A 26,102-nucleotide genomic window follows, 5' to 3' on the forward strand; every position below is an offset into this window, starting at 1 on the left:
ATAAATGATAACTCTCGTCCACAAATATATTGAGGGAAGGTAACGAAGAGGAATGGAAAGCAAGGCAGAATTGCAGGAAACAGATTTCAGGAGGGAGATTCGAATCGCCTTTAAAGCACAGGAAAAGCGGCAAAACCTCGACAATGAAGCCCTTGGCCAAAAAGGGCGTATGCGTTTTTTCCTGAATATATTCAGGAAAAAACGCATACGCCCTTTTTGGCCAACCAAGCAACCTGGAAAGGCAAATCAGCGCGACAAAGAAGTCTCGCTTCCCATCGGTCAAAAGGGCCATGCTGAATAAAGTGTCCAAACCAGAAATGCAGGACAGGCCATGGAGAAACGGGAGCCTGGCTACGCTGATGGGCGGGATGTAAATTGCCAACAGCCACTCTGGAGAAGTGTACGGTGTGTCCTGAAACCTCCAAAAAACTCAGCTTAGAGAGCATAGGGCACTTCCACTCATGGGCGTATAAATTGGGAAAACTAAAAATCAGCAAGACACAGGCACCCCAAAGTTTAGGGCTGCTCTGTTGACAAGAACCTCCACTTCGTTACACCTTAAATATCCCAGGAAAGAGAAAAATGGATAAAGACGTTGTGGTCCTTATGTACAATGGAATATCACTCAGCCATGAAACCAACGTCATAAGGCTAGTAGCAGCATGATGAGTGGATTTAGGTATGACGATTCTAAGTGAAATAAGTCATACAGAAAAAGACACTTATCATAAGATATCACTTATAGAGGGAATGTAAAAACCGCTACCCTTGAACTGAATTACAAAACAGAACAGAGTCCCACGTTTAGAAAACACACTATGGCTGCTTCACGGGAAAGGTGAGGTGGGGTGATGCATAAAACAAGGGTTTCAAATTAGGTCAGATACCGTTCCATAAAGCCAATATGTAATAGACAAGACCTACTCCTTGCTCAGTGAATTGGACTCAACACCCCCTATTCACCGCCCAAGAATATATCTGACTAGTAAGAATCTTAAAACCTATGTTTTGATATCTCTCTGTAAGTGAGTCAAGTGGGTGTAAAGCGGCAGAGACACAGCAGAAGAAAGCAGCTATACCACATTATAAAAATCAATTACTTTTAAAAACCCGTGAAACAAAGACAGTGAAAGAGAGAGAAATTCTTACAAAATTCGTTCAGGGGCTGTGATGCCACCTGGATTGAAAATATCTAGACCCACAGCTGATTGAGACATAAGGGTGGACACTCTTGGGGCTGAGAGATTTGGTGAGGTTGGGTGAGGAAACACAGACCCTTTAAAGTAATACTGAATGGTACCCATCCCATGGGTCCCAAATCTCCAGGTTCAAGGGCATCTTCCTACATCAAAAACATGCATGAGAAACCCAGAAGATGGTACACCGTGTGATCGGGAAAGGTTTCCAAAACGCACCTCTTTTCTCATCTCCTTGTGCTCGGGTTCGCCATTCCAGCCGCTTTACTAGCAATCTCCCTCCTTGGAGAATCAGCACCTTTAACCTCCTGTTCCGTACAGGTTGCAATTTGTCCTGAGGATGAACGGGAAGAGGGGTAACCAATGAGAGACTAGCTCTAGGTATCGGGACAGGCACAGGTCACTCTATTTTCCCATCAGGAAGAAGAATTAACCACAGGCTCAGCCTGCCGCCCGGGACCAGAATAGGGCCTGAAGCAATCCTGCGCTTTTGCGGCCAGCTCCCAAGAAAGTGAGTTGAAAAATGGAGCTCAGGGGCACTGCAATTCACAAACCTGCAGACTTATAAATGATAACTCTCGTCCACAAATATATTGAGGGAAGGTAACGAAGAGGAATGGAAAGCAAGGCAGAATTGCAGGAAACAGATTTCAGGAGGGAGATTCGAATCGCCTTTAAAGCACAGGAAAAGCGGCAAAACCTCGACAATGAAGCCCTTGGCCAAAAAGGGCGTATGCGTTTTTTCCTGAATATATTCAGGAAAAAACGCATACGCCCTTTTTGGCCAACCAAGCAACCTGGAAAGGCAAATCAGCGCGACAAAGAAGTCTCGCTTCCCATCGGTCAAAAGGGCCATGCTGAATAAAGTGTCCAAACCAGAAATGCAGGACAGGCCATGGAGAAACGGGAGCCTGGCTACGCTGATGGGCGGGATGTAAATTGCCAACAGCCACTCTGGAGAAGTGTACGGTGTGTTCTGAAACCTCCAAAAAACTCAGCTTAGAGAGCATAGGGCACTTCCACTCATGGGCGTATAAATTGGGAAAACTAAAAATCAGCAAGACACAGGCACCCCAAAGTTTAGGGCTGCTCTGTTGACAAGAACCTCCACTTCGTTACACCTTAAATATCCCAGGAAAGAGAAAAATGGATAAAGACGTTGTGGTCCTTATGTACAATGGAATATCACTCAGCCATGAAACCAACGTCATAAGGCTAGTAGCAGCATGATGAGTGGATTTAGGTATGACGATTCTAAGTGAAATAAGTCATACAGAAAAAGACACTTATCATAAGATATCACTTATAGAGGGAATGTAAAAACCGCTACCCTTGAACTGAATTACAAAACAGAACAGAGTCCCACGTTTAGAAAACACACTATGGCTGCTTCACGGGAAAGGTGAGGTGGGGTGATGCATAAAACAAGGGTTTCAAATTAGGTCAGATACCGTTCCATAAAGCCAATATGTAATAGACAAGACCTACTCCTTGCTCAGTGAATTGGACTCAACACCCCCTATTCACCGCCCAAGAATATATCTGACTAGTAAGAATCTTAAAACCTATGTTTTGATATCTCTCTGTAAGTGAGTCAAGTGGGTGTAAAGCGGCAGAGACACAGCAGAAGAAAGCAGCTATACCACATTATAAAAATCAATTACTTTTAAAAACCCGTGAAACAAAGACAGTGAAAGAGAGAGAAATTCTTACAAAATTCGTTCAGGGGCTGTGATGCCACCTGGATTGACCATATCTAGACCCACAGCTGATTGAGACATAAGGGTGGACACTCTTGGGGCTGAGAGATTTGGTGAGGTTGGGTGAGGAAACACAGACCCTTTAAAGTAATACTGAATGGTACCCATCCCATGGGTCCCAAATCTCCAGGTTCAAGGGAATCTTCCTACATCAAAAACATGCATGAGAAACCCAGAAGATGGTACACCGTGTGATCGGGAAAGGTTTCCAAAACGCACCTCTTTTCTCATCTCCTTGTGCTCGGGTTCGCCATTCCAGCCGCTTTACTAGCAATCTCCCTCCTTGGAGAATCAGCACCTTTAACCTCCTGTTCCGTACTGGTTGCAATTTGTCCTGAGGATGAACATGAAGAGGGGGAACCAATGAGAGACTAGCTCTAGGTATCGGGACAGGCACAGGTCACTCTATTTTCCCATCAGGAAGAAGAATTAACCACAGGCTCAGCCTGCCGCCCGGGACCAGAATAGGGCCTGAAGCAATCTTGCGCTTTTGCGGCCAGCTCCCAAGAAAGTGAGTTGAAAAATGGAGCTCAGGGGCACTGAAATTCACAAACCTGCAGACTTATAAATGATAACTCTCGTCCACAAATATATTGAGGGAAGGTAACGAAGAGGAATGGAAAGCAAGGCAGAATTGCAGGAAACAGATTTCAGGAGGGAGATTCGAATCGCCTTTAAAGCACAGGAAAAGCGGCAAAACCTCGACAATGAAGCCCTTGGCCAAAAAGGGCGTATGCGTTTTTTCCTGAATATATTCAGGAAAAAACGCATACGCCCTTTTTGGCCAACCAAGCAACCTGGAAAGGCAAATCAGCGCTACAAAGAAGTCTCGCTTCCCATCGGTCAAAAGGGCCATGCTGAATAAAATGTCAAAACCAGAAATGCAGGACAGGCCATGGAGAAACGGGAGCCTGGCTACGCTGATGGGCGGGATGTAAATTGCCAACAGCCACTCTGGAGAAGTGTACGGTGTGTCCTGAAACATCTAAAAAACTCAGCTTAGAGAGCACAGGGCACTTCCACTCATGGGCGTATAAATTGGGAAAACTAAAAATCAGCAAGACACAGGCACCCCAAAGTTTAGGGCTGCTCTGTTGACAAGAACCTCCACTTCGTTACACCTTAAATATCCCAGGAAAGAGAAAAATGGATAAAGACGTTGTGGTCCTTATGTACAATGGAATATCACTCAGCCATGAAACCAACGTCATAAGGCTAGTAGCAGCATGATGAGTGGATTTAGGTATGCCGATTCTAAGTGAAATAAGTCATACAGAAAAAGACACTTATCATAGGATATCACTTATAGAGGGAATGTAAAAACCGCTACCCTTGAACTGAATTACAAAACAGAACAGAGTCCCACGTTTAGAAAACACACTATGGCTGCTTCACGGGAAAGGTGAGGTGGGGTGATGCATAAAACACGGGTTTCAAATTAGGTCAGATACCGTTCCATAAACCCAATATGTAATAGACAAGACCTACTCCTTGATCAGTGAATTGGACTCAACACCCCCTATTCACCGCCCAAGAATATATCTGACTAGTAAGAATCTTAAAACCTATGTTTTGATATCTCTCTGTAAGTGACTCAAGTGGGTGTAAAGCGGCAGAAACACAGCAGAGGAAAGCAGCTATGCCACATTATAAAAATCAATTACTTTTAAAAACCCGTGAAACAAAGACAGTGAAAGAGAGAGAAATTCTTACAAAATTCGTTCAGGGGCTGTGATGCCACCTGGATTGACCATATCTAGACCCACAGCTGATTGAGACATAAGGGTGGACACTCTTGGGGCTGAGAGGTTTGGTGAGGTTGGGTGAGGAAACACAGACCCTTTAAAGTAATACTGCATGGTACCCATCCCATGGGTCCCAAATCTCCAGGTTCAAGGGCATCTTCCTACATCAAAAACATGCATGAGAAACCCAGAAGATGGTACACCGTGTGATCGGGAAAGGTTTCCAAAACGCACCTCTTTTCTCATCTCCTTGTGCTCGGGTTCGCCATTCCAGCCGCTTTACTAGCAATCTCCCTCCTTGGAGAATCAGCACCTTTAACCTCCTGTTCCGTACAGGTTGCAATTTGTCCTGAGGATGAACGGGAAGAGGGGTAACCAATGAGAGACTAGCTCTAGGTATCGGGACAGGCACAGGTCACTCTATTTTCCCATCAGGAAGAAGAATTAACCACAGGCTCAGCCTGCCGCCCGGGACCAGAATAGGGCCTGAAGCAATCCTGCGCTTTTGCGGCCAGCTCCCAAGAAAGTGAGTTGAAAAATGGAGCTCAGGGGCACTGCAATTCACAAACCTGCAGACTTATAAATGATAACTCTCGTCCACAAATATATTGAGGGAAGGTAACGAAGAGGAATGGAAAGCAAGGCAGAATTGCAGGAAACAGATTTCAGGAGGGAGATTCGAATCGCCTTTAAAGCACAGGAAAAGCGGCAAAACCTCGACAATGAAGCCCTTGGCCAAAAAGGGCGTATGCGTTTTTTCCTGAATATATTCAGGAAAAAACGCATACGCCCTTTTTGGCCAACCAAGCAACCTGGAAAGGCAAATCAGCGCTACAAAGAAGTCTCGCTTCCCATCGGTCAAAAGGGCCATGCTGAATAAAGTGTCAAAACCAGAAATGCAGGACAGGCCATGGAGAAACGGGAGCCTGGCTACGCTGATGGGCGGGATGTAAATTGCCAACAGCCACTCTGGAGAAGTGTACGGTGTGTCCTGAAACCTCCAAAAAACTCAGCTTAGAGAGCATAGGGCACTTCCACTCATGGGCGTATAAATTGGGAAAACTAAAAATCAGCAAGACACAGGCACCCCAAAGTTTAGGGCTGCTCTGTTGACAAGAACCTCCACTTCGTTACACCTTAAATATCCCAGGAAAGAGAAAAATGGATAAAGACGTTGTGGTCCTTATGTACAATGGAATATCACTCAGCCATGAAACCAACGTCATAAGGCTAGTAGCAGCATGATGAGTGGATTTAGGTATGACGATTCTAAGTGAAATAAGTCATACAGAAAAAGACACTTATCATAAGATATCACTTATAGAGGGAATGTAAAAACCGCTACCCTTGAACTGAATTACAAAACAGAACAGAGTCCCACGTTTAGAAAACACACTATGGCTGCTTCACGGGAAAGGTGAGGTGGGGTGATGCATAAAACAAGGGTTTCAAATTAGGTCAGATACCGTTCCATAAAGCCAATATGTAATAGACAAGACCTACTCCTTGCTCAGTGAATTGGACTCAACACCCCCTATTCACCGCCCAAGAATATATCTGACTAGTAAGAATCTTAAAACCTATGTTTTGATATCTCTCTGTAAGTGAGTCAAGTGGGTGTAAAGCGGCAGAGACACAGCAGAGGAAAGCAGCTATACCACATTATAAAAATCAATTACTTTTAAAAACCCGTGAAACAAAGACAGTGAAAGAGAGAGAAATTCTTACAAAATTCGTTCAGGGGCTGTGATGCCACCTGGATTGACCATATCTAGACCCACAGCTGATTGAGACATAAGGGTGGACACTCTTGGGGCTGAGAGGTTTGGTGAGGTTGGGTGAGGAAACACAGACCCTTTAAAGTAATACTGCATGGTACCCATCCCATGGGTCCCAAATCTCCAGGTTCAAGGGCATCTTCCTACATCAAAAACATGCATGAGAAACCCAGAAGATGGTACACCGTGTGATCGGGAAAGGTTTCCAAAACGCACCTCTTTTCTCATCTCCTTGTGCTCGGGTTCGCCATTCCAGCCGCTTTACTAGCAATCTCCCTCCTTGGAGAATCAGCACCTTTAACCTCCTGTTCCGTACAGGTTGCAATTTGTCCTGAGGATGAACGGGAAGAGGGGGAACCAATGAGAGACTAGCTCTAGGTATCGGGACAGGCACAGGTCACTCTATTTTCCCATCAGGAAGAAGAATTAACCACAGGCTCAGCCTGCCGCCCGGGACCAGAATAGGACCTGAAGCAATCCTGCGCTTTTGCGGCCAGCTCCCAAGAAAGCGAGTTGAAAAATGGAGCTCAGGGGCACTGCAATTCACAAACCTGCAGACTTATAAATGATAACTCTCGTCCACAAATATATTGAGGGAAGGTAACGAAGAGGAATGGAAAGCAAGGCAGAATTGCAGGAAACAGATTTCAGGAGGGAGATTCGAATCGCCTTTAAAGCACAGGAAAAGCGGCAAAACCTCGACAATGAAGCCCTTGGCCAAAAAGGGCGTATGCGTTTTTTCCTGAATATATTCAGGAAAAAACGCATACGCCCTTTTTGGCCAACCAAGCAACCTGGAAAGGCAAATCAGCGCTACAAAGAAGTCTCGCTTCCCATCGGTCAAAAGGGCCATGCTGAATAAAGTGTCCAAACCAGAAATGCAGGACAGGCCATGGAGAAACGGGAGCCTGGCTACGCTGATGGGCGGGATGTAAATTGCCAACAGCCACTCTGGAGAAGTGTACGGTGTGTCCTGAAACCTCTAAAAAAACTCAGCTTAGAGAGCAAAGGGCACTTCCACTCATGGGCGTATAAATTGGGAAAACTAAAAATCAGCAAGACACAGGCACCCCAAAGTTTAGGGCTGCTCTGTTGACAAGAACCTCCACTTCGTTACACCTTAAATATCCCAGGAAAGAGAAAAATGGATAAAGACGTTGTGGTCCTTATGTACAATGGAATATCACTCAGCCATGAAACCAACGTCATAAGGCTAGTAGCAGCATGATGAGTGGATTTAGGTATGACGATTCTAAGTGAAATAAGTCATACAGAAAAAGACACTTATCATAGGATATCACTTATAGAGGGAATGTAAAAACCGCTACCCTTGAACTGAATTACAAAACAGAACAGAGTCCCACGTTTAGAAAACACACTATGGCTGCTTCACGGGAAAGGTGAGGTGGGGTGATGCATAAAACAAGGGTTTCAAATTAGGTCAGATACCGTTCCATAAACCCAATATGTAATAGACAAGACCTACTCCTTGATCAGTGAATTGGACTCAACACCCCCTATTCACCGCCCAAGAATATATCTGACTAGTAAGAATCTTAAAACCTATGTATTGATATCTCTCTGTAAGTGACTCAAGTGGGTGTAAAGCGGCAGAAACACAGCAGAGGAAAGCAGATATACCACAGTATAAAAATCAATTACTTTTAAAAACCCGTGAAACAAAGACAGTGAAAGAGAGAGAAATTCTTACAAAATTCGTTCAGGGGCTGTGATGCCACCTGGATTGACCATATCTAGACCCACAGCTGATTGAGACATAAGGGTGGACACTCTTGGGGCTGAGAGGTTTGGTGAGGTTGGGTGAGGAAACACAGACCCTTTAAAGTAATACTGCATGGTACCCATCCCATGGGTCCCAAATCTCCAGGTTCAAGGGCATCTTCCTACATCAAAAACATGCATGAGAAACCCAGAAGATGGTACACCGTGTGATCGGGAAAGGTTTCCAAAACGCACCTCTTTTCTCATCTCCTTGTGCTCGGGTTCGCCATTCCAGCCGCTTTACTAGCAATCTCCCTCCTTGGAGAATCAGCACCTTTAACCTCCTGTTCCGTACAGGTTGCAATTTGTCCTGAGGATGAACGGGAAGAGGGGTAACCAATGAGAGACTAGCTCTAGGTATCGGGACAGGCACAGGTCACTCTATTTTCCCATCAGGAAGAAGAAATAACCACAGGCTCAGCCTGCCGCCCGGGACCAGAATAGGGCCTGAAGCAATCCTGCGCTTTTGCGGCCAGCTCCCAAGAAAGTGAGTTGAAAAATGGAGCTCAGGGGCACTGCAATTCACAAACCTGCAGACTTATAAATGATAACTCTCGTCCACAAATATATTGAGGGAAGGTAACGAAGAGGAATGGAAAGCAAGGCAGAATTGCAGGAAACAGATTTCAGGAGGGAGATTCGAATCGCCTTTAAAGCACAGGAAAAGCGGCAAAACCTCGACAATGAAGCCCTTGGCCAAAAAGGGCGTATGCGTTTTTTCCTGAATATATTCAGGAAAAAACGCATACGCCCTTTTTGGCCAACCAAGCAACCTGGAAAGGCAAATCAGCGCGACAAAGAAGTCTCGCTTCCCATCGGTCAAAAGGGCCATGCTGAATAAAGTGTCAAAACCAGAAATGCAGGACAGGCCATGGAGAAACGGGAGCCTGGCTACGCTGATGGGCGGGATGTAAATTGCCAACAGCCACTCTGGAGAAGTGTACGGTGTGTCCTGAAACCTCCAAAAAACTCAGCTTAGAGAGCATAGGGCACTTCCACTCATGGGCGTATAAATTGGGAAAACTAAAAATCAGCAAGACACAGGCACCCCAAAGTTTACGGCTGCTCTGTTGACAAGAACCTCCACTTCGTTACACCTTAAATATCCCAGGAAAGAGAAAAATGGATAAAGACGTTGTGGTCCTTATGTACAATGGAATATCACTCAGCCATGAAACCAACGTCATAAGGCTAGTAGCAGCATGATGAGTGGATTTAGGTATGACGATTCTAAGTGAAATAAGTCATACAGAAAAAGACACTTATCATAAGATATCACTTATAGAGGGAATGTAAAAACCGCTACCCTTGAACTGAATTACAAAACAGAACAGAGTCCCACGTTTAGAAAACACACTATGGCTGCTTCACGGGAAAGGTGAGGTGGGGTGATGCATAAAACAAGGGTTTCAAATTAGGTCAGATACCGTTCCATAAAGCCAATATGTAATAGACAAGACCTACTCCTTGCTCAGTGAATTGGACTCAACACCCCCTATTCACCGCCCAAGAATATATCTGACTAGTAAGAATCTTAAAACCTATGTATTGATATCTCTCTGTAAGTGACTCAAGTGGGTGTAAAGCGGCAGAAACACAGCAGAGGAAAGCAGCTATACCACATTATAAAAATCAATTACTTTTAAAAACCCGTGAAACAAAGACAGTGAAAGAGAGAGAAATTCTTACAAAATTCGTTCAGGGGCTGTGATGCCACCTGGATTGACCATATCTAGACCCACAGCTGATTGAGACATAAGGGTGGACACTCTTGGGGCTGAGAGGTTTGGTGAGGTTGGGTGAGGAAACACAGACCCTTTAAAGTAATACTGCATGGTACCCATCCCATGGGTCCCAAATCTCCAGGTTCAAGGGCATCTTCCTACATCAAAAACATGCATGAGAAACCCAGAAGATGGTACACCGTGTGATCGGGAAAGGTTTCCAAAACGCACCTCTTTTCTCATCTCCTTGTGCTCGGGTTCGCCATTCCAGCCGCTTTACTAGCAATCTCCCTCCTTGGAGAATCAGCACCTTTAACCTCCTGTTCCGTACAGGTTGCAATTTGTCCTGAGGATGAACGGGAAGAGGGGTAACCAATGAGAGACTAGCTCTAGGTATCGGGACAGGCACAGGTCACTCTATTTTCCCATCAGGAAGAAGAATTAACCACAGGCTCAGCCTGCCGCCCGGGACCAGAATAGGGCCTGAAGCAATCCTGCGCTTTTGCGGCCAGCTCCCAAGAAAGTGAGTTGAAAAATGGAGCTCAGGGGCACTGCAATTCACAAACCTGCAGACTTATAAATGATAACTCTCGTCCACAAATATATTGAGGGAAGGTAACGAAGAGGAATGGAAAGCAAGGCAGAATTGCAGGAAACAGATTTCAGGAGGGAGATTCGAATCGCCTTTAAAGCACAGGAAAAGCGGCAAAACCTCGACAATGAAGCCCTTGGCCAAAAAGGGCGTATGCGTTTTTTCCTGAATATATTCAGGAAAAAACGCATACGCCCTTTTTGGCCAACCAAGCAACCTGGAAAGGCAAATCAGCGCGACAAAGAAGTCTCGCTTCCCATCGGTCAAAAGGGCCATGCTGAATAAAGTGTCCAAACCAGAAATGCAGGACAGGCCATGGAGAAACGGGAGCCTGGCTACGCTGATGGGCGGGATGTAAATTGCCAACAGCCACTCTGGAGAAGTGTACGGTGTGTTCTGAAACCTCCAAAAAACTCAGCTTAGAGAGCATAGGGCACTTCCACTCATGGGCGTATAAATTGGGAAAACTAAAAATCAGCAAGACACAGGCACCCCAAAGTTTAGGGCTGCTCTGTTGACAAGAACCTCCACTTCGTTACACCTTAAATATCCCAGGAAAGAGAAAAATGGATAAAGACGTTGTGGTCCTTATGTACAATGGAATATCACTCAGCCATGAAACCAACGTCATAAGGCTAGTAGCAGCATGATGAGTGGATTTAGGTATGACGATTCTAAGTGAAATAAGTCATACAGAAAAAGACACTTATCATAAGATATCACTTATAGAGGGAATGTAAAAACCGCTACCCTTGAACTGAATTACAAAACAGAACAGAGTCCCACGTTTAGAAAACACACTATGGCTGCTTCACGGGAAAGGTGAGGTGGGGTGATGCATAAAACAAGGGTTTCAAATTAGGTCAGATACCGTTCCATAAAGCCAATATGTAATAGACAAGACCTACTCCTTGCTCAGTGAATTGGACTCAACACCCCCTATTCACCGCCCAAGAATATATCTGACTAGTAAGAATCTTAAAACCTATGTTTTGATATCTCTCTGTAAGTGAGTCAAGTGGGTGTAAAGCGGCAGAGACACAGCAGAAGAAAGCAGCTATACCACATTATAAAAATCAATTACTTTTAAAAACCCGTGAAACAAAGACAGTGAAAGAGAGAGAAATTCTTACAAAATTCGTTCAGGGGCTGTGATGCCACCTGGATTGACCATATCTAGACCCACAGCTGATTGAGACATAAGGGTGGACACTCTTGGGGCTGAGAGATTTGGTGAGGTTGGGTGAGGAAACACAGACCCTTTAAAGTAATACTGAATGGTACCCATCCCATGGGTCCCAAATCTCCAGGTTCAAGGGAATCTTCCTACATCAAAAACATGCATGAGAAACCCAGAAGATGGTACACCGTGTGATCGGGAAAGGTTTCCAAAACGCACCTCTTTTCTCATCTCCTTGTGCTCGGGTTCGCCATTCCAGCCGCTTTACTAGCAATCTCCCTCCTTGGAGAATCAGCACCTTTAACCTCCTGTTCCGTACAGGTTGCAATTTGTCCTGAGGATGAACGGGAAGAGGGGTAACCAATGAGAGACTAGCTCTAGGTATCGGGACAGGCACAGGTCACTCTATTTTCCCATCAGGAAGAAGAATTAACCACAGGCTCAGCCTGCCGCCCGGGACCAGAATAGGGCCTGAAGCAATCCTGCGCTTTTGCGGCCAGCTCCCAAGAAAGCGAGTTGAAAAATGGAGCTCAGGGGCACTGCAATTCACAAACCTGCAGACTTATAAATGATAACTCTCGTCCACAAATATATTGAGGGAAGGTAACGAAGAGGAATGGAAAGCAAGGCAGAATTGCAGGAAACAGATTTCAGGAGGGAGATTCGAATCGCCTTTAAAGCACAGGAAAAGCGGCAAAACCTCGACAATGAAGCCCTTGGCCAAAAAGGGCGTATGCGTTTTTTCCTGAATATATTCAGGAAAAAACGCATACGCCCTTTTTGGCCAACCAAGCAACCTGGAAAGGCAAATCAGCGCTACAAAGAAGTCTCGCTTCCCATTGGTCAAAAGGGCCATGCTGAATAAAGTGTCCAAACCAGAAATGCAGGACAGGCCATGGAGAAACGGGAGCCTGGCTACGCTGATGGGCGGGATGTAAATTGCCAACAGCCACTCTGGAGAAGTGTACGGTGTGTCCTGAAACCTCTAAAAAACTCAGCTTAGAGAGCAAAGGGCACTTCCACTCATGGGCGTATAAATTGGGAAAACTAAAAATCAGCAAGACACAGGCACCCCAAAGTTTAGGGCTGCTCTGTTGACAAGAACCTCCACTTCGTTACACCTTAAATATCCCAGGAAAGAGAAAAATGGATAAAGACGTTGTGGTCCTTATGTACAATGGAATATCACTCAGCCATGAAACCAACGTCATAAGGCTAGTAGCAGCATGATGAGTGGATTTAGGTATGACGATTCTAAGTGAAATAAGTCATACAGAAAAAGACACTTATCATAAGATATCACTTATAGAGGGAATGTAAAAACCGCTACCCTTGAACTGAATTACAAAACAGAACAGAGTCCCACGTTTAGAAAACACACTATGGCTGCTTCACGGGAAAGGTGAGGTGGGGTGATGCATAAAACAAGGGTTTCAAATTAGGTCAGATACCGTTCCATAAAGCCAATATGTAATAGACAAGACCTACTCCTTGCTCAGTGAATTGGACTCAACACCCCCTATTCACCGCCCAAGAATATATCTGACTAGTAAGAATCTTAAAACCTATGTTTTGATATCTCTCTGTAAGTGAGTCAAGTGGGTGTAAAGCGGCAGAGACACAGCAGAGGAAAGCAGCTATACCACATTATAAAAATCAATTACTTTTAAAAACCCGTGAAACAAAGACAGTGAAAGAGAGAGAAATTCTTACAAAATTCGTTCAGGGGCTGTGATGCCACCTGGATTGACCATATCTAGACCCACAGCTGATTGAGACATAAGGGTGGACACTCTTGGGGCTGAGAGGTTTGGTGAGGTTGGGTGAGGAAACACAGACCCTTTAAAGTAATACTGCATGGTACCCATCCCATGGGTCCCAAATCTTCAGGTTCAAGGGCATCTTCCTACATCAAAAACATGCATGAGAAACCCAGAAGATGGTACACCGTGTGATCGGGAAAGGTTTCCAAAACGCACCTCTTTTCTCATCTCCTTGTGCTCGGGTTCGCCATTCCAGCCGCTTTACTAGCAATCTCCCTCCTTGGAGAATCAGCACCTTTAACCTCCTGTTCCGTACAGGTTGCAATTTGTCCTGAGGATGAACGGGAAGAGGGGTAACCAATGAGAGACTAGCTCTAGGTATCGGGACAGGCACAGGTCACTCTATTTTCCCATCAGGAAGAAGAATTAACCACAGGCTCAGCCTGCCGCCCGGGACCAGAATAGGGCCTGAAGCAATCCTGCGCTTTTGCGGCCAGCTCCCAAGAAAGTGAGTTGAAAAATGGAGCTCAGGGGCACTGCAATTCACAAACCTGCAGACTTATAAATGATAACTCTCGTCCACAAATATATTGAGGGAAGGTAACGAAGAGGAATGGAAAGCAAGGCAGAATTGCAGGAAACAGATTTCAGGAGGGAGATTCGAATCGCCTTTAAAGCACAGGAAAAGCGGCAAAACCTCGACAATGAAGCCCTTGGCCAAAAAGGGCGTATGCGTTTTTTCCTGAATATATTCAGGAAAAAACGCATACGCCCTTTTTGGCCAACCAAGCAACCTGGAAAGGCAAATCAGCGCGACAAAGAAGTCTCGCTTCCCATCGGTCAAAAGGGCCATGCTGAATAAAGTGTCCAAACCAGAAATGCAGGACAGGCCATGGAGAAACGGGAGCCTGGCTACGCTGATGGGCGGGATGTAAATTGCCAACAGCCACTCTGGAGAAGTGTACGGTGTGTCCTGAAACCTCTAAAAAACTCAGCTTAGAGAGCAAAGGGCACTTCCACTCATGGGCGTATAAATTGGGAAAACTAAAAATCAGCAAGACACAGGCACCCCAAAGTTTAGGGCTGCTCTGTTGACAAGAACCTCCACTTCGTTACACCTTAAATATCCCAGGAAAGAGAAAAATGGATAAAGACGTTGTGGTCCTTATGTACAATGGAATATCACTCAGCCATGAAACCAACGTCATAAGGCTAGTAGCAGCATGATGAGTGGATTTAGGTATGACGATTCTAAGTGAAATAAGTCATACAGAAAAAGACACTTATCATAGGATATCACTTATAGAGGGAATGTAAAAACCGCTACCCTTGAACTGAATTACAAAACAGAACAGAGTCCCACGTTTAGAAAACACACTATGGCTGCTTCACGGGAAAGGTGAGGTGGGGTGATGCATAAAACAAGGGTTTCAAATTAGGTCAGATACCGTTCCATAAACCCAATATGTAATAGACAAGACCTACTCCTTGCTCAGTGAATTGGACTCAACACCCCCTATTCACCGCCCAAGAATATATCTGACTAGTAAGAATCTTAAAACCTATGTTTTGATATCTCTCTGTAAGTGAGTCAAGTGGGTGTAAAGCGGCAGAAACACAGCAGAGGAAAGCAGCTAAACCACATTATAAAAATCAATTACTTTTAAAAACCCGTGAAACAAAGACAGTGAAAGAGAGAGAAATTCTTACAAAATTCGTTCAGGGGCTGTGATGCCACCTGGATTGACCATATCTAGACCCACAGCTGATTGAGACATAAGGGTGGACACTCTTGGGGCTGAGAGGTTTGGTGAGGTTGGGTGAGGAAACACAGACCCTTTAAAGTAATACTGCATGGTACCCATCCCATGGGTCCCAAATCTCCAGGTTCAAGGGCATCTTCCTACGTCGAAAACATGCATGAGAAACCCAGAAGATGGTACACCGTGTGATCGGGAAAGGTTTCCAAAACGCACCTCTTTTCTCATCTCCTTGTGCTCGGGTTCGCCATTCCAGCCGCTTTACTAGCAATCTCCCTCCTTGGAGAATCAGCACCTTTAACCTCCTGTTCCGTACTGGTTGCAATTTGTCCTGAGGATGAACATGAAGAGGGGGAACCAATGAGAGACTAGCTCTAGGTATCGGGACAGGCACAGGTCACTCTATTTTCCCATCAGGAAGAAGAATTAACCACAGGCTCAGCCTGCCGCCCGGGACCAGAATAGGGCCTGAAGCAATCTTGCGCTTTTGCGGCCAGCTCCCAAGAAAGCGAGTTGAAAAATGGAGCTCAGGGGCACTGCAATTCACAAACCTGCAGACTTATAAATGATAACTCTCGTCCACAAATATATTGAGGGAAGGTAACGAAGAGGAATGGAAAGCAAGGCAGAATTGCAGGAAACAGATTTCAGGAGGGAGATTCGAATCGCCTTTAAAGCACAGGAAAAGCGGCAAAACCTCGACAATGAAGCCCTTGGCCAAAAAGGGCGTATGCGTTTTTTCCTGAATATATTCAGGAAAAAACGCATACGCCCTTTTTGGCCAACCAAGCAACCTGGAAAGGCAAATCAGCGCTACAAAGAAGTCTCGCTTCCCATTGGTCAAAAGGGCCATGCTGAATAAAGTGTCCAAACCAGAAATGCAGGACAGGCCATGGAGAAACGGGAGCCTGGCTACGCTGATGGGCGGGATGTAAATTGCCAACAGCCACTCTGGAGAAGTGTACGGTGTGTCCTGAAACCTCTAAAAAACTCAGCTTAGAGAGCAAAGGGCACTTCCACTCATGGGCGTATAAATTGGGAAAACTAAAAATCAGCAAGACACAGGCACCCCAAAGTTTAGGGCTGCTCTGTTGACAAGAACCTCCACTTCGTTACACCTTAAATATCCCAGGAAAGAGAAAAATGGATAAAGACGTTGTGGTCCTTATGTACAATGGAATATCACTCAGCCATGAAACCAACGTCATAAGGCTAGTAGCAGCATGATGAGTGGATTTAGGTATGACGATTCTAAGTGAAATAAGTCATACAGAAAAAGACACTTATCATAGGATATCACTTATAGAGGGAATGTAAAAACCGCTACCCTTGAACTGAATTACAAAACAGAACAGAGTCCCACGTTTAGAAAACACACTATGGCTGCTTCACGGGAAAGGTGAGGTGGGGTGATGCATAAAACACGGGTTTCAAATTAGGTCAGATACCGTTCCATAAACCCAATATGTAATAGACAAGACCTACTCCTTGATCAGTGAATTGGACTCAACACCCCCTATTCACCGCCCAAGAATATATCTGACTAGTAAGAATCTTAAAACCTATGTTTTGATATCTCTCTGTAAGTGACTCAAGTGGGTGTAAAGCGGCAGAAACACAGCAGAGGAAAGCAGCTATGCCACATTATAAAAATCAATTACTTTTAAAAACCCGTGAAACAAAGACAGTGAAAGAGAGAGAAATTCTTACAAAATTCGTTCAGGGGCTGTGATGCCACCTGGATTGACCATATCTAGACCCACAGCTGATTGAGACATAAGGGTGGACACTCTTGGGGCTGAGAGGTTTGGTGAGGTTGGGTGAGGAAACACAGACCCTTTAAAGTAATACTGCATGGTACCCATCCCATGGGTCCCAAATCTCCAGGTTCAAGGGCATCTTCCTACATCAAAAACATGCATGAGAAACCCAGAAGATGGTACACCGTGTGATCGGGAAAGGTTTCCAAAACGCACCTCTTTTCTCATCTCCTTGTGCTCGGGTTCGCCATTCCAGCCGCTTTACTAGCAATCTCCCTCCTTGGAGAATCAGCACCTTTAACCTCCTGTTCCGTACAGGTTGCAATTTGTCCTGAGGATGAACGGGAAGAGGGGTAACCAATGAGAGACTAGCTCTAGGTATCGGGACAGGCACAGGTCACTCTATTTTCCCATCAGGAAGAAGAATTAACCACAGGCTCAGCCTGCCGCCCGGGACCAGAATAGGGCCTGAAGCAATCCTGCGCTTTTGCGGCCAGCTCCCAAGAAAGTGAGTTGAAAAATGGAGCTCAGGGGCACTGCAATTCACAAACCTGCAGACTTATAAATGATAACTCTCGTCCACAAATATATTGAGGGAAGGTAACGAAGAGGAATGGAAAGCAAGGCAGAATTGCAGGAAACAGATTTCAGGAGGGAGATTCGAATCGCCTTTAAAGCACAGGAAAAGCGGCAAAACCTCGACAATGAAGCCCTTGGCCAAAAAGGGCGTATGCGTTTTTTCCTGAATATATTCAGGAAAAAACGCATACGCCCTTTTTGGCCAACCAAGCAACCTGGAAAGGCAAATCAGCGCTACAAAGAAGTCTCGCTTCCCATCGGTCAAAAGGGCCATGCTGAATAAAGTGTCAAAACCAGAAATGCAGGACAGGCCATGGAGAAACGGGAGCCTGGCTACGCTGATGGGCGGGATGTAAATTGCCAACAGCCACTCTGGAGAAGTGTACGGTGTGTCCTGAAACCTCCAAAAAACTCAGCTTAGAGAGCATAGGGCACTTCCACTCATGGGCGTATAAATTGGGAAAACTAAAAATCAGCAAGACACAGGCACCCCAAAGTTTAGGGCTGCTCTGTTGACAAGAACCTCCACTTCGTTACACCTTAAATATCCCAGGAAAGAGAAAAATGGATAAAGACGTTGTGGTCCTTATGTACAATGGAATATCACTCAGCCATGAAACCAACGTCATAAGGCTAGTAGCAGCATGATGAGTGGATTTAGGTATGACGATTCTAAGTGAAATAAGTCATACAGAAAAAGACACTTATCATAAGATATCACTTATAGAGGGAATGTAAAAACCGCTACCCTTGAACTGAATTACAAAACAGAACAGAGTCCCACGTTTAGAAAACACACTATGGCTGCTTCACGGGAAAGGTGAGGTGGGGTGATGCATAAAACAAGGGTTTCAAATTAGGTCAGATACCGTTCCATAAAGCCAATATGTAATAGACAAGACCTACTCCTTGCTCAGTGAATTGGACTCAACACCCCCTATTCACCGCCCAAGAATATATCTGACTAGTAAGAATCTTAAAACCTATGTTTTGATATCTCTCTGTAAGTGAGTCAAGTGGGTGTAAAGCGGCAGAGACACAGCAGAGGAAAGCAGCTATACCACATTATAAAAATCAATTACTTTTAAAAACCCGTGAAACAAAGACAGTGAAAGAGAGAGAAATTCTTACAAAATTCGTTCAGGGGCTGTGATGCCACCTGGATTGACCATATCTAGACCCACAGCTGATTGAGACATAAGGGTGGACACTCTTGGGGCTGAGAGGTTTGGTGAGGTTGGGTGAGGAAACACAGACCCTTTAAAGTAATACTGCATGGTACCCATCCCATGGGTCCCAAATCTCCAGGTTCAAGGGCATCTTCCTACATCAAAAACATGCATGAGAAACCCAGAAGATGGTACACCGTGTGATCGGGAAAGGTTTCCAAAACGCACCTCTTTTCTCATCTCCTTGTGCTCGGGTTCGCCATTCCAGCCGCTTTACTAGCAATCTCCCTCCTTGGAGAATCAGCACCTTTAACCTCCTGTTCCGTACAGGTTGCAATTTGTCCTGAGGATGAACGGGAAGAGGGGGAACCAATGAGAGACTAGCTCTAGGTATCGGGACAGGCACAGGTCACTCTATTTTCCCATCAGGAAGAAGAAATAACCACAGGCTCAGCCTGCCGCCCGGGACCAGAATAGGACCTGAAGCAATCCTGCGCTTTTGCGGCCAGCTCCCAAGAAAGCGAGTTGAAAAATGGAGCTCAGGGGCACTGCAATTCACAAACCTGCAGACTTATAAATGATAACTCTCGTCCACAAATATATTGAGGGAAGGTAACGAAGAGGAATGGAAAGCAAGGCAGAATTGCAGGAAACAGATTTCAGGAGGGAGATTCGAATCGCCTTTAAAGCACAGGAAAAGCGGCAAAACCTCGACAATGAAGCCCTTGGCCAAAAAGGGCGTATGCGTTTTTTCCTGAATATATTCAGGAAAAAACGCATACGCCCTTTTTGGCCAACCAAGCAACCTGGAAAGGCAAATCAGCGCGACAAAGAAGTCTCGCTTCCCATCGGTCAAAAGGGCCATGCTGAATAAAGTGTCCAAACCAGAAATGCAGGACAGGCCATGGAGAAACGGGAGCCTGGCTACGCTGATGGGCGGGATGTAAATTGCCAACAGCCACTCTGGAGAAGTGTACGGTGTGTCCTGAAACCTCTAAAAAACTCAGCTTAGAGAGCAAAGGGCACTTCCACTCATGGGCGTATAAATTGGGAAAACTAAAAATCAGCAAGACACAGGCACCCCAAAGTTTAGGGCTGCTCTGTTGACAAGAACCTCCACTTCGTTACACCTTAAATATCCCAGGAAAGAGAAAAATGGATAAAGACGTTGTGGTCCTTATGTACAATGGAATATCACTCAGCCATGAAACCAACGTCATAAGGCTAGTAGCAGCATGATGAGTGGATTTAGGTATGACGATTCTAAGTGAAATAAGTCATACAGAAAAAGACACTTATCATAGGATATCACTTATAGAGGGAATGTAAAAACCGCTACCCTTGAACTGAATTACAAAACAGAACAGAGTCCCACGTTTAGAAAACACACTATGGCTGCTTCACGGGAAAGGTGAGGTGGGGTGATGCATAAAACAAGGGTTTCAAATTAGGTCAGATACCGTTCCATAAACCCAATATGTAATAGACAAGACCTACTCCTTGCTCAGTGAATTGGACTCAACACCCCCTATTCACCGCCCAAGAATATATCTGACTAGTAAGAATCTTAAAACCTATGTTTTGATATCTCTCTGTAAGTGAGTCAAGTGGGTGTAAAGCGGCAGAAACACAGCAGAGGAAAGCAGCTAAACCACATTATAAAAATCAATTACTTTTAAAAACCCGTGAAACAAAGACAGTGAAAGAGAGAGAAATTCTTACAAAATTCGTTCAGGGGCTGTGATGCCACCTGGATTGACCATATCTAGACCCACAGCTGATTGAGACATAAGGGTGGACACTCTTGGGGCTGAGAGGTTTGGTGAGGTTGGGTGAGGAAACACAGACCCTTTAAAGTAATACTGCATGGTACCCATCCCATGGGTCCCAAATCTCCAGGTTCAAGGGCATCTTCCTACATCAAAAACATGCATGAGAAACCCAGAAGATGGTACACCGTGTGATCGGGAAAGGTTTCCAAAACGCACCTCTTTTCTCATCTCCTTGTGCTCGGGTTCGCCATTCCAGCCGCTTTACTAGCAATCTCCCTCCTTGGAGAATCAGCACCTTTAACCTCCTGTTCCGTACAGGTTGCAATTTATCCTGAGGATGAACGGGAAGAGGGGGAACCAATGAGAGACTAGCTCTAGGTATCGGGACAGGCACAGGTCACTCTATTTTCCCATCAGGAAGAAGAAATAACCACAGGCTCAGCCTGCCGCCCGGGACCAGAATAGGGCCTGAAGCAATCCTGCGCTTTTGCGGCCAGCTCCCAAGAAAGTGAGTTGAAAAATGGAGCTCAGGGGCACTGCAATTCACAAACCTGCAGACTTATAAATGATAACTCTCGTCCACAAATATATTGAGGGAAGGTAACGAAGAGGAATGGAAAGCAAGGCAGAATTGCAGGAAACAGATTTCAGGAGGGAGATTCGAATCGCCTTTAAAGCACAGGAAAAGCGGCAAAACCTCGACAATGAAGCCCTTGGCCAAAAAGGGCGTATGCGTTTTTTCCTGAATATATTCAGGAAAAAACGCATACGCCCTTTTTGGCCAACCAAGCAACCTGGAAAGGCAAATCAGCGCTACAAAGAAGTCTCGCTTCCCATCGGTCAAAAGGGCCATGCTGAATAAAGTGTCAAAACCAGAAATGCAGGACAGGCCATGGAGAAACGGGAGCCTGGCTACGCTGATGGGCGGGATGTAAATTGCCAACAGCCACTCTGGAGAAGTGTACGGTGTGTCCTGAAACCTCCAAAAAACTCAGCTTAGAGAGCATAGGGCACTTCCACTCATGGGCGTATAAATTGGGAAAACTAAAAATCAGCAAGACACAGGCACCCCAAAGTTTAGGGCTGCTCTGTTGACAAGAACCTCCACTTCGTTACACCTTAAATATCCCAGGAAAGAGAAAAATGGATAAAGACGTTGTGGTCCTTATGTACAATGGAATATCACTCAGCCATGAAACCAACGTCATAAGGCTAGTAGCAGCATGATGAGTGGATTTAGGTATGACGATTCTAAGTGAAATAAGTCATACAGAAAAAGACACTTATCATAAGATATCACTTATAGAGGGAATGTAAAAACCGCTACCCTTGAACTGAATTACAAAACAGAACAGAGTCCCACGTTTAGAAAACACACTATGGCTGCTTCACGGGAAAGGTGAGGTGGGGTGATGCATAAAACAAGGGTTTCAAATTAGGTCAGATACCGTTCCATAAAGCCAATATGTAATAGACAAGACCTACTCCTTGCTCAGTGAATTGGACTCAACACCCCCTATTCACCGCCCAAGAATATATCTGACTAGTAAGAATCTTAAAACCTATGTATTGATATCTCTCTGTAAGTGACTCAAGTGGGTGTAAAGCGGCAGAAACACAGCAGAGGAAAGCAGCTATACCACATTATAAAAATCAATTACTTTTAAAAACCCGTGAAACAAAGACAGTGAAAGAGAGAGAAATTCTTACAAAATTCGTTCAGGGGCTGTGATGCCACCTGGATTGACCATATCTAGACCCACAGCTGATTGAGACATAAGGGTGGACACTCTTGGGGCTGAGAGGTTTGGTGAGGTTGGGTGAGGAAACACAGACCCTTTAAAGTAATACTGCATGGTACCCATCCCATGGGTCCCAAATCTCCAGGTTCAAGGGCATCTTCCTACATCAAAAACATGCATGAGAAACCCAGAAGATGGTACACCGTGTGATCGGGAAAGGTTTCCAAAACGCACCTCTTTTCTCATCTCCTTGTGCTCGGGTTCGCCATTCCAGCCGCTTTACTAGCAATCTCCCTCCTTGGAGAATCAGCACCTTTAACCTCCTGTTCCGTACAGGTTGCAATTTGTCCTGAGGATGAACGGGAAGAGGGGTAACCAATGAGAGACTAGCTCTAGGTATCGGGACAGGCACAGGTCACTCTATTTTCCCATCAGGAAGAAGAATTAACCACAGGCTCAGCCTGCCGCCCGGGACCAGAATAGGGCCTGAAGCAATCCTGCGCTTTTGCGGCCAGCTCCCAAGAAAGTGAGTTGAAAAATGGAGCTCAGGGGCACTGCAATTCACAAACCTGCAGACTTATAAATGATAACTCTCGTCCACAAATATATTGAGGGAAGGTAACGAAGAGGAATGGAAAGCAAGGCAGAATTGCAGGAAACAGATTTCAGGAGGGAGATTCGAATCGCCTTTAAAGCACAGGAAAAGCGGCAAAACCTCGACAATGAAGCCCTTGGCCAAAAAGGGCGTATGCGTTTTTTCCTGAATATATTCAGGAAAAAACGCATACGCCCTTTTTGGCCAACCAAGCAACCTGGAAAGGCAAATCAGCGCGACAAAGAAGTCTCGCTTCCCATCGGTCAAAAGGGCCATGCTGAATAAAGTGTCCAAACCAGAAATGCAGGACAGGCCATGGAGAAACGGGAGCCTGGCTACGCTGATGGGCGGGATGTAAATTGCCAACAGCCACTCTGGAGAAGTGTACGGTGTGTCCTGAAACCTCCAAAAAACTCAGCTTAGAGAGCATAGGGCACTTCCACTCATGGGCGTATAAATTGGGAAAACTAAAAATCAGCAAGACACAGGCACCCCAAAGTTTAGGGCTGCTCTGTTGACAAGAACCTCCACTTCGTTACACCTTAAATATCCCAGGAAAGAGAAAAATGGATAAAGACGTTGTGGTCCTTATGTACAATGGAATATCACTCAGCCATGAAACCAACGTCATAAGGCTAGTAGCAGCATGATGAGTGGATTTAGGTATGACGATTCTAAGTGAAATAAGTCATACAGAAAAAGACACTTATCATAAGATATCACTTATAGAGGGAATGTAAAAACCGCTACCCTTGAACTGAATTACAAAACAGAACAGAGTCCCACGTTTAGAAAACACACTATGGCTGCTTCACGGGAAAGGTGAGGTGGGGTGATGCATAAAACAAGGGTTTCAAATTAGGTCAGATACCGTTCCATAAAGCCAATATGTAATAGACAAGACCTACTCCTTGCTCAGTGAATTGGACTCAACACCCCCTATTCACCGCCCAAGAATATATCTGACTAGTAAGAATCTTAAAACCTATGTTTTGATATCTCTCTGTAAGTGAGTCAAGTGGGTGTAAAGCGGCAGAGACACAGCAGAAGAAAGCAGCTATACCACATTATAAAAATCAATTACTTTTAAAAACCCGTGAAACAAAGACAGTGAAAGAGAGAGAAATTCTTACAAAATTCGTTCAGGGGCTGTGATGCCACCTGGATTGACCATATCTAGACCCACAGCTGATTGAGACATAAGGGTGGACACTCTTGGGGCTGAGAGATTTGGTGAGGTTGGGTGAGGAAACACAGACCCTTTAAAGTAATACTGAATGGTACCCATCCCATGGGTCCCAAATCTCCAGGTTCAAGGGAATCTTCCTACATCAAAAACATGCATGAGAAACCCAGAAGATGGTACACCGTGTGATCGGGAAAGGTTTCCAAAACGCACCTCTTTTCTCATCTCCTTGTGCTCGGGTTCGCCATTCCAGCCGCTTTACTAGCAATCTCCCTCCTTGGAGAATCAGCACCTTTAACCTCCTGTTCCGTACAGGTTGCAATTTGTCCTGAGGATGAACGGGAAGAGGGGTAACCAATGAGAGACTAGCTCTAGGTATCGGGACAGGCACAGGTCACTCTATTTTCCCATCAGGAAGAAGAATTAACCACAGGCTCAGCCTGCCGCCCGGGACCAGAATAGGGCCTGAAGCAATCCTGCGCTTTTGCGGCCAGCTCCCAAGAAAGTGAGTTGAAAAATGGAGCTCAGGGGCACTGCAATTCACAAACCTGCAGACTTATAAATGATAACTCTCGTCCACAAATATATTGAGGGAAGGTAACGAAGAGGAATGGAAAGCAAGGCAGAATTGCAGGAAACAGATTTCAGGAGGGAGATTCGAATCGCCTTTAAAGCACAGGAAAAGCGGCAAAACCTCGACAATGAAGCCCTTGGCCAAAAAGGGCGTATGCGTTTTTTCCTGAATATATTCAGGAAAAAACGCATACGCCCTTTTTGGCCAACCAAGCAACCTGGAAAGGCAAATCAGCGCGACAAAGAAGTCTCGCTTCCCATCGGTCAAAAGGGCCATGCTGAATAAAGTGTCCAAACCAGAAATGCAGGACAGGCCATGGAGAAACGGGAGCCTGGCTACGCTGATGGGCGGGATGTAAATTGCCAACAGCCACTCTGGAGAAGTGTACGGTGTGTCCTGAAACCTCCAAAAAACTCAGCTTAGAGAGCATAGGGCACTTCCACTCATGGGCGTATAAATTGGGAAAACTAAAAATCAGCAAGACACAGGCACCCCAAAGTTTAGGGCTGCTCTGTTGACAAGAACCTCCACTTCGTTACACCTTAAATATCCCAGGAAAGAGAAAAATGGATAAAGACGTTGTGGTCCTTATGTACAATGGAATATCACTCAGCCATGAAACCAACGTCATAAGGCTAGTAGCAGCATGATGAGTGGATTTAGGTATGACGATTCTAAGTGAAATAAGTCATACAGAAAAAGACACTTATCATAAGATATCACTTATAGAGGGAATGTAAAAACCGCTACCCTTGAACTGAATTACAAAACAGAACAGAGTCCCACGTTTAGAAAACACACTATGGCTGCTTCACGGGAAAGGTGAGGTGGGGTGATGCATAAAACAAGGGTTTCAAATTAGGTCAGATACCGTTCCATAAAGCCAATATGTAATAGACAAGACCTACTCCTTGCTCAGTGAATTGGACTCAACACCCCCTATTCACCGCCCAAGAATATATCTGACTAGTAAGAATCTTAAAACCTATGTTTTGATATCTCTCTGTAAGTGAGTCAAGTGGGTGTAAAGCGGCAGAGACACAGCAGAAGAAAGCAGCTATACCACATTATAAAAATCAATTACTTTTAAAAACCCGTGAAACAAAGACAGTGAAAGAGAGAGAAATTCTTACAAAATTCGTTCAGGGGCTGTGATGCCACCTGGATTGACCATATCTAGACCCACAGCTGATTGAGACATAAGGGTGGACACTCTTGGGGCTGAGAGATTTGGTGAGGTTGGGTGAGGAAACACAGACCCTTTAAAGTAATACTGAATGGTACCCATCCCATGGGTCCCAAATCTCCAGGTTCAAGGGAATCTTCCTACATCAAAAACATGCATGAGAAACCCAGAAGATGGTACACCGTGTGATCGGGAAAGGTTTCCAAAACGCACCTCTTTTCTCATCTCCTTGTGCTCGGGTTCGCCATTCCAGCCGCTT

This window comes from Balaenoptera physalus, assembly GCF_965194825.1.
Source record: "Balaenoptera physalus genome assembly, chromosome: 9".
Taxonomy (NCBI): domain Eukaryota; kingdom Metazoa; phylum Chordata; class Mammalia; order Artiodactyla; family Balaenopteridae; genus Balaenoptera; species Balaenoptera physalus.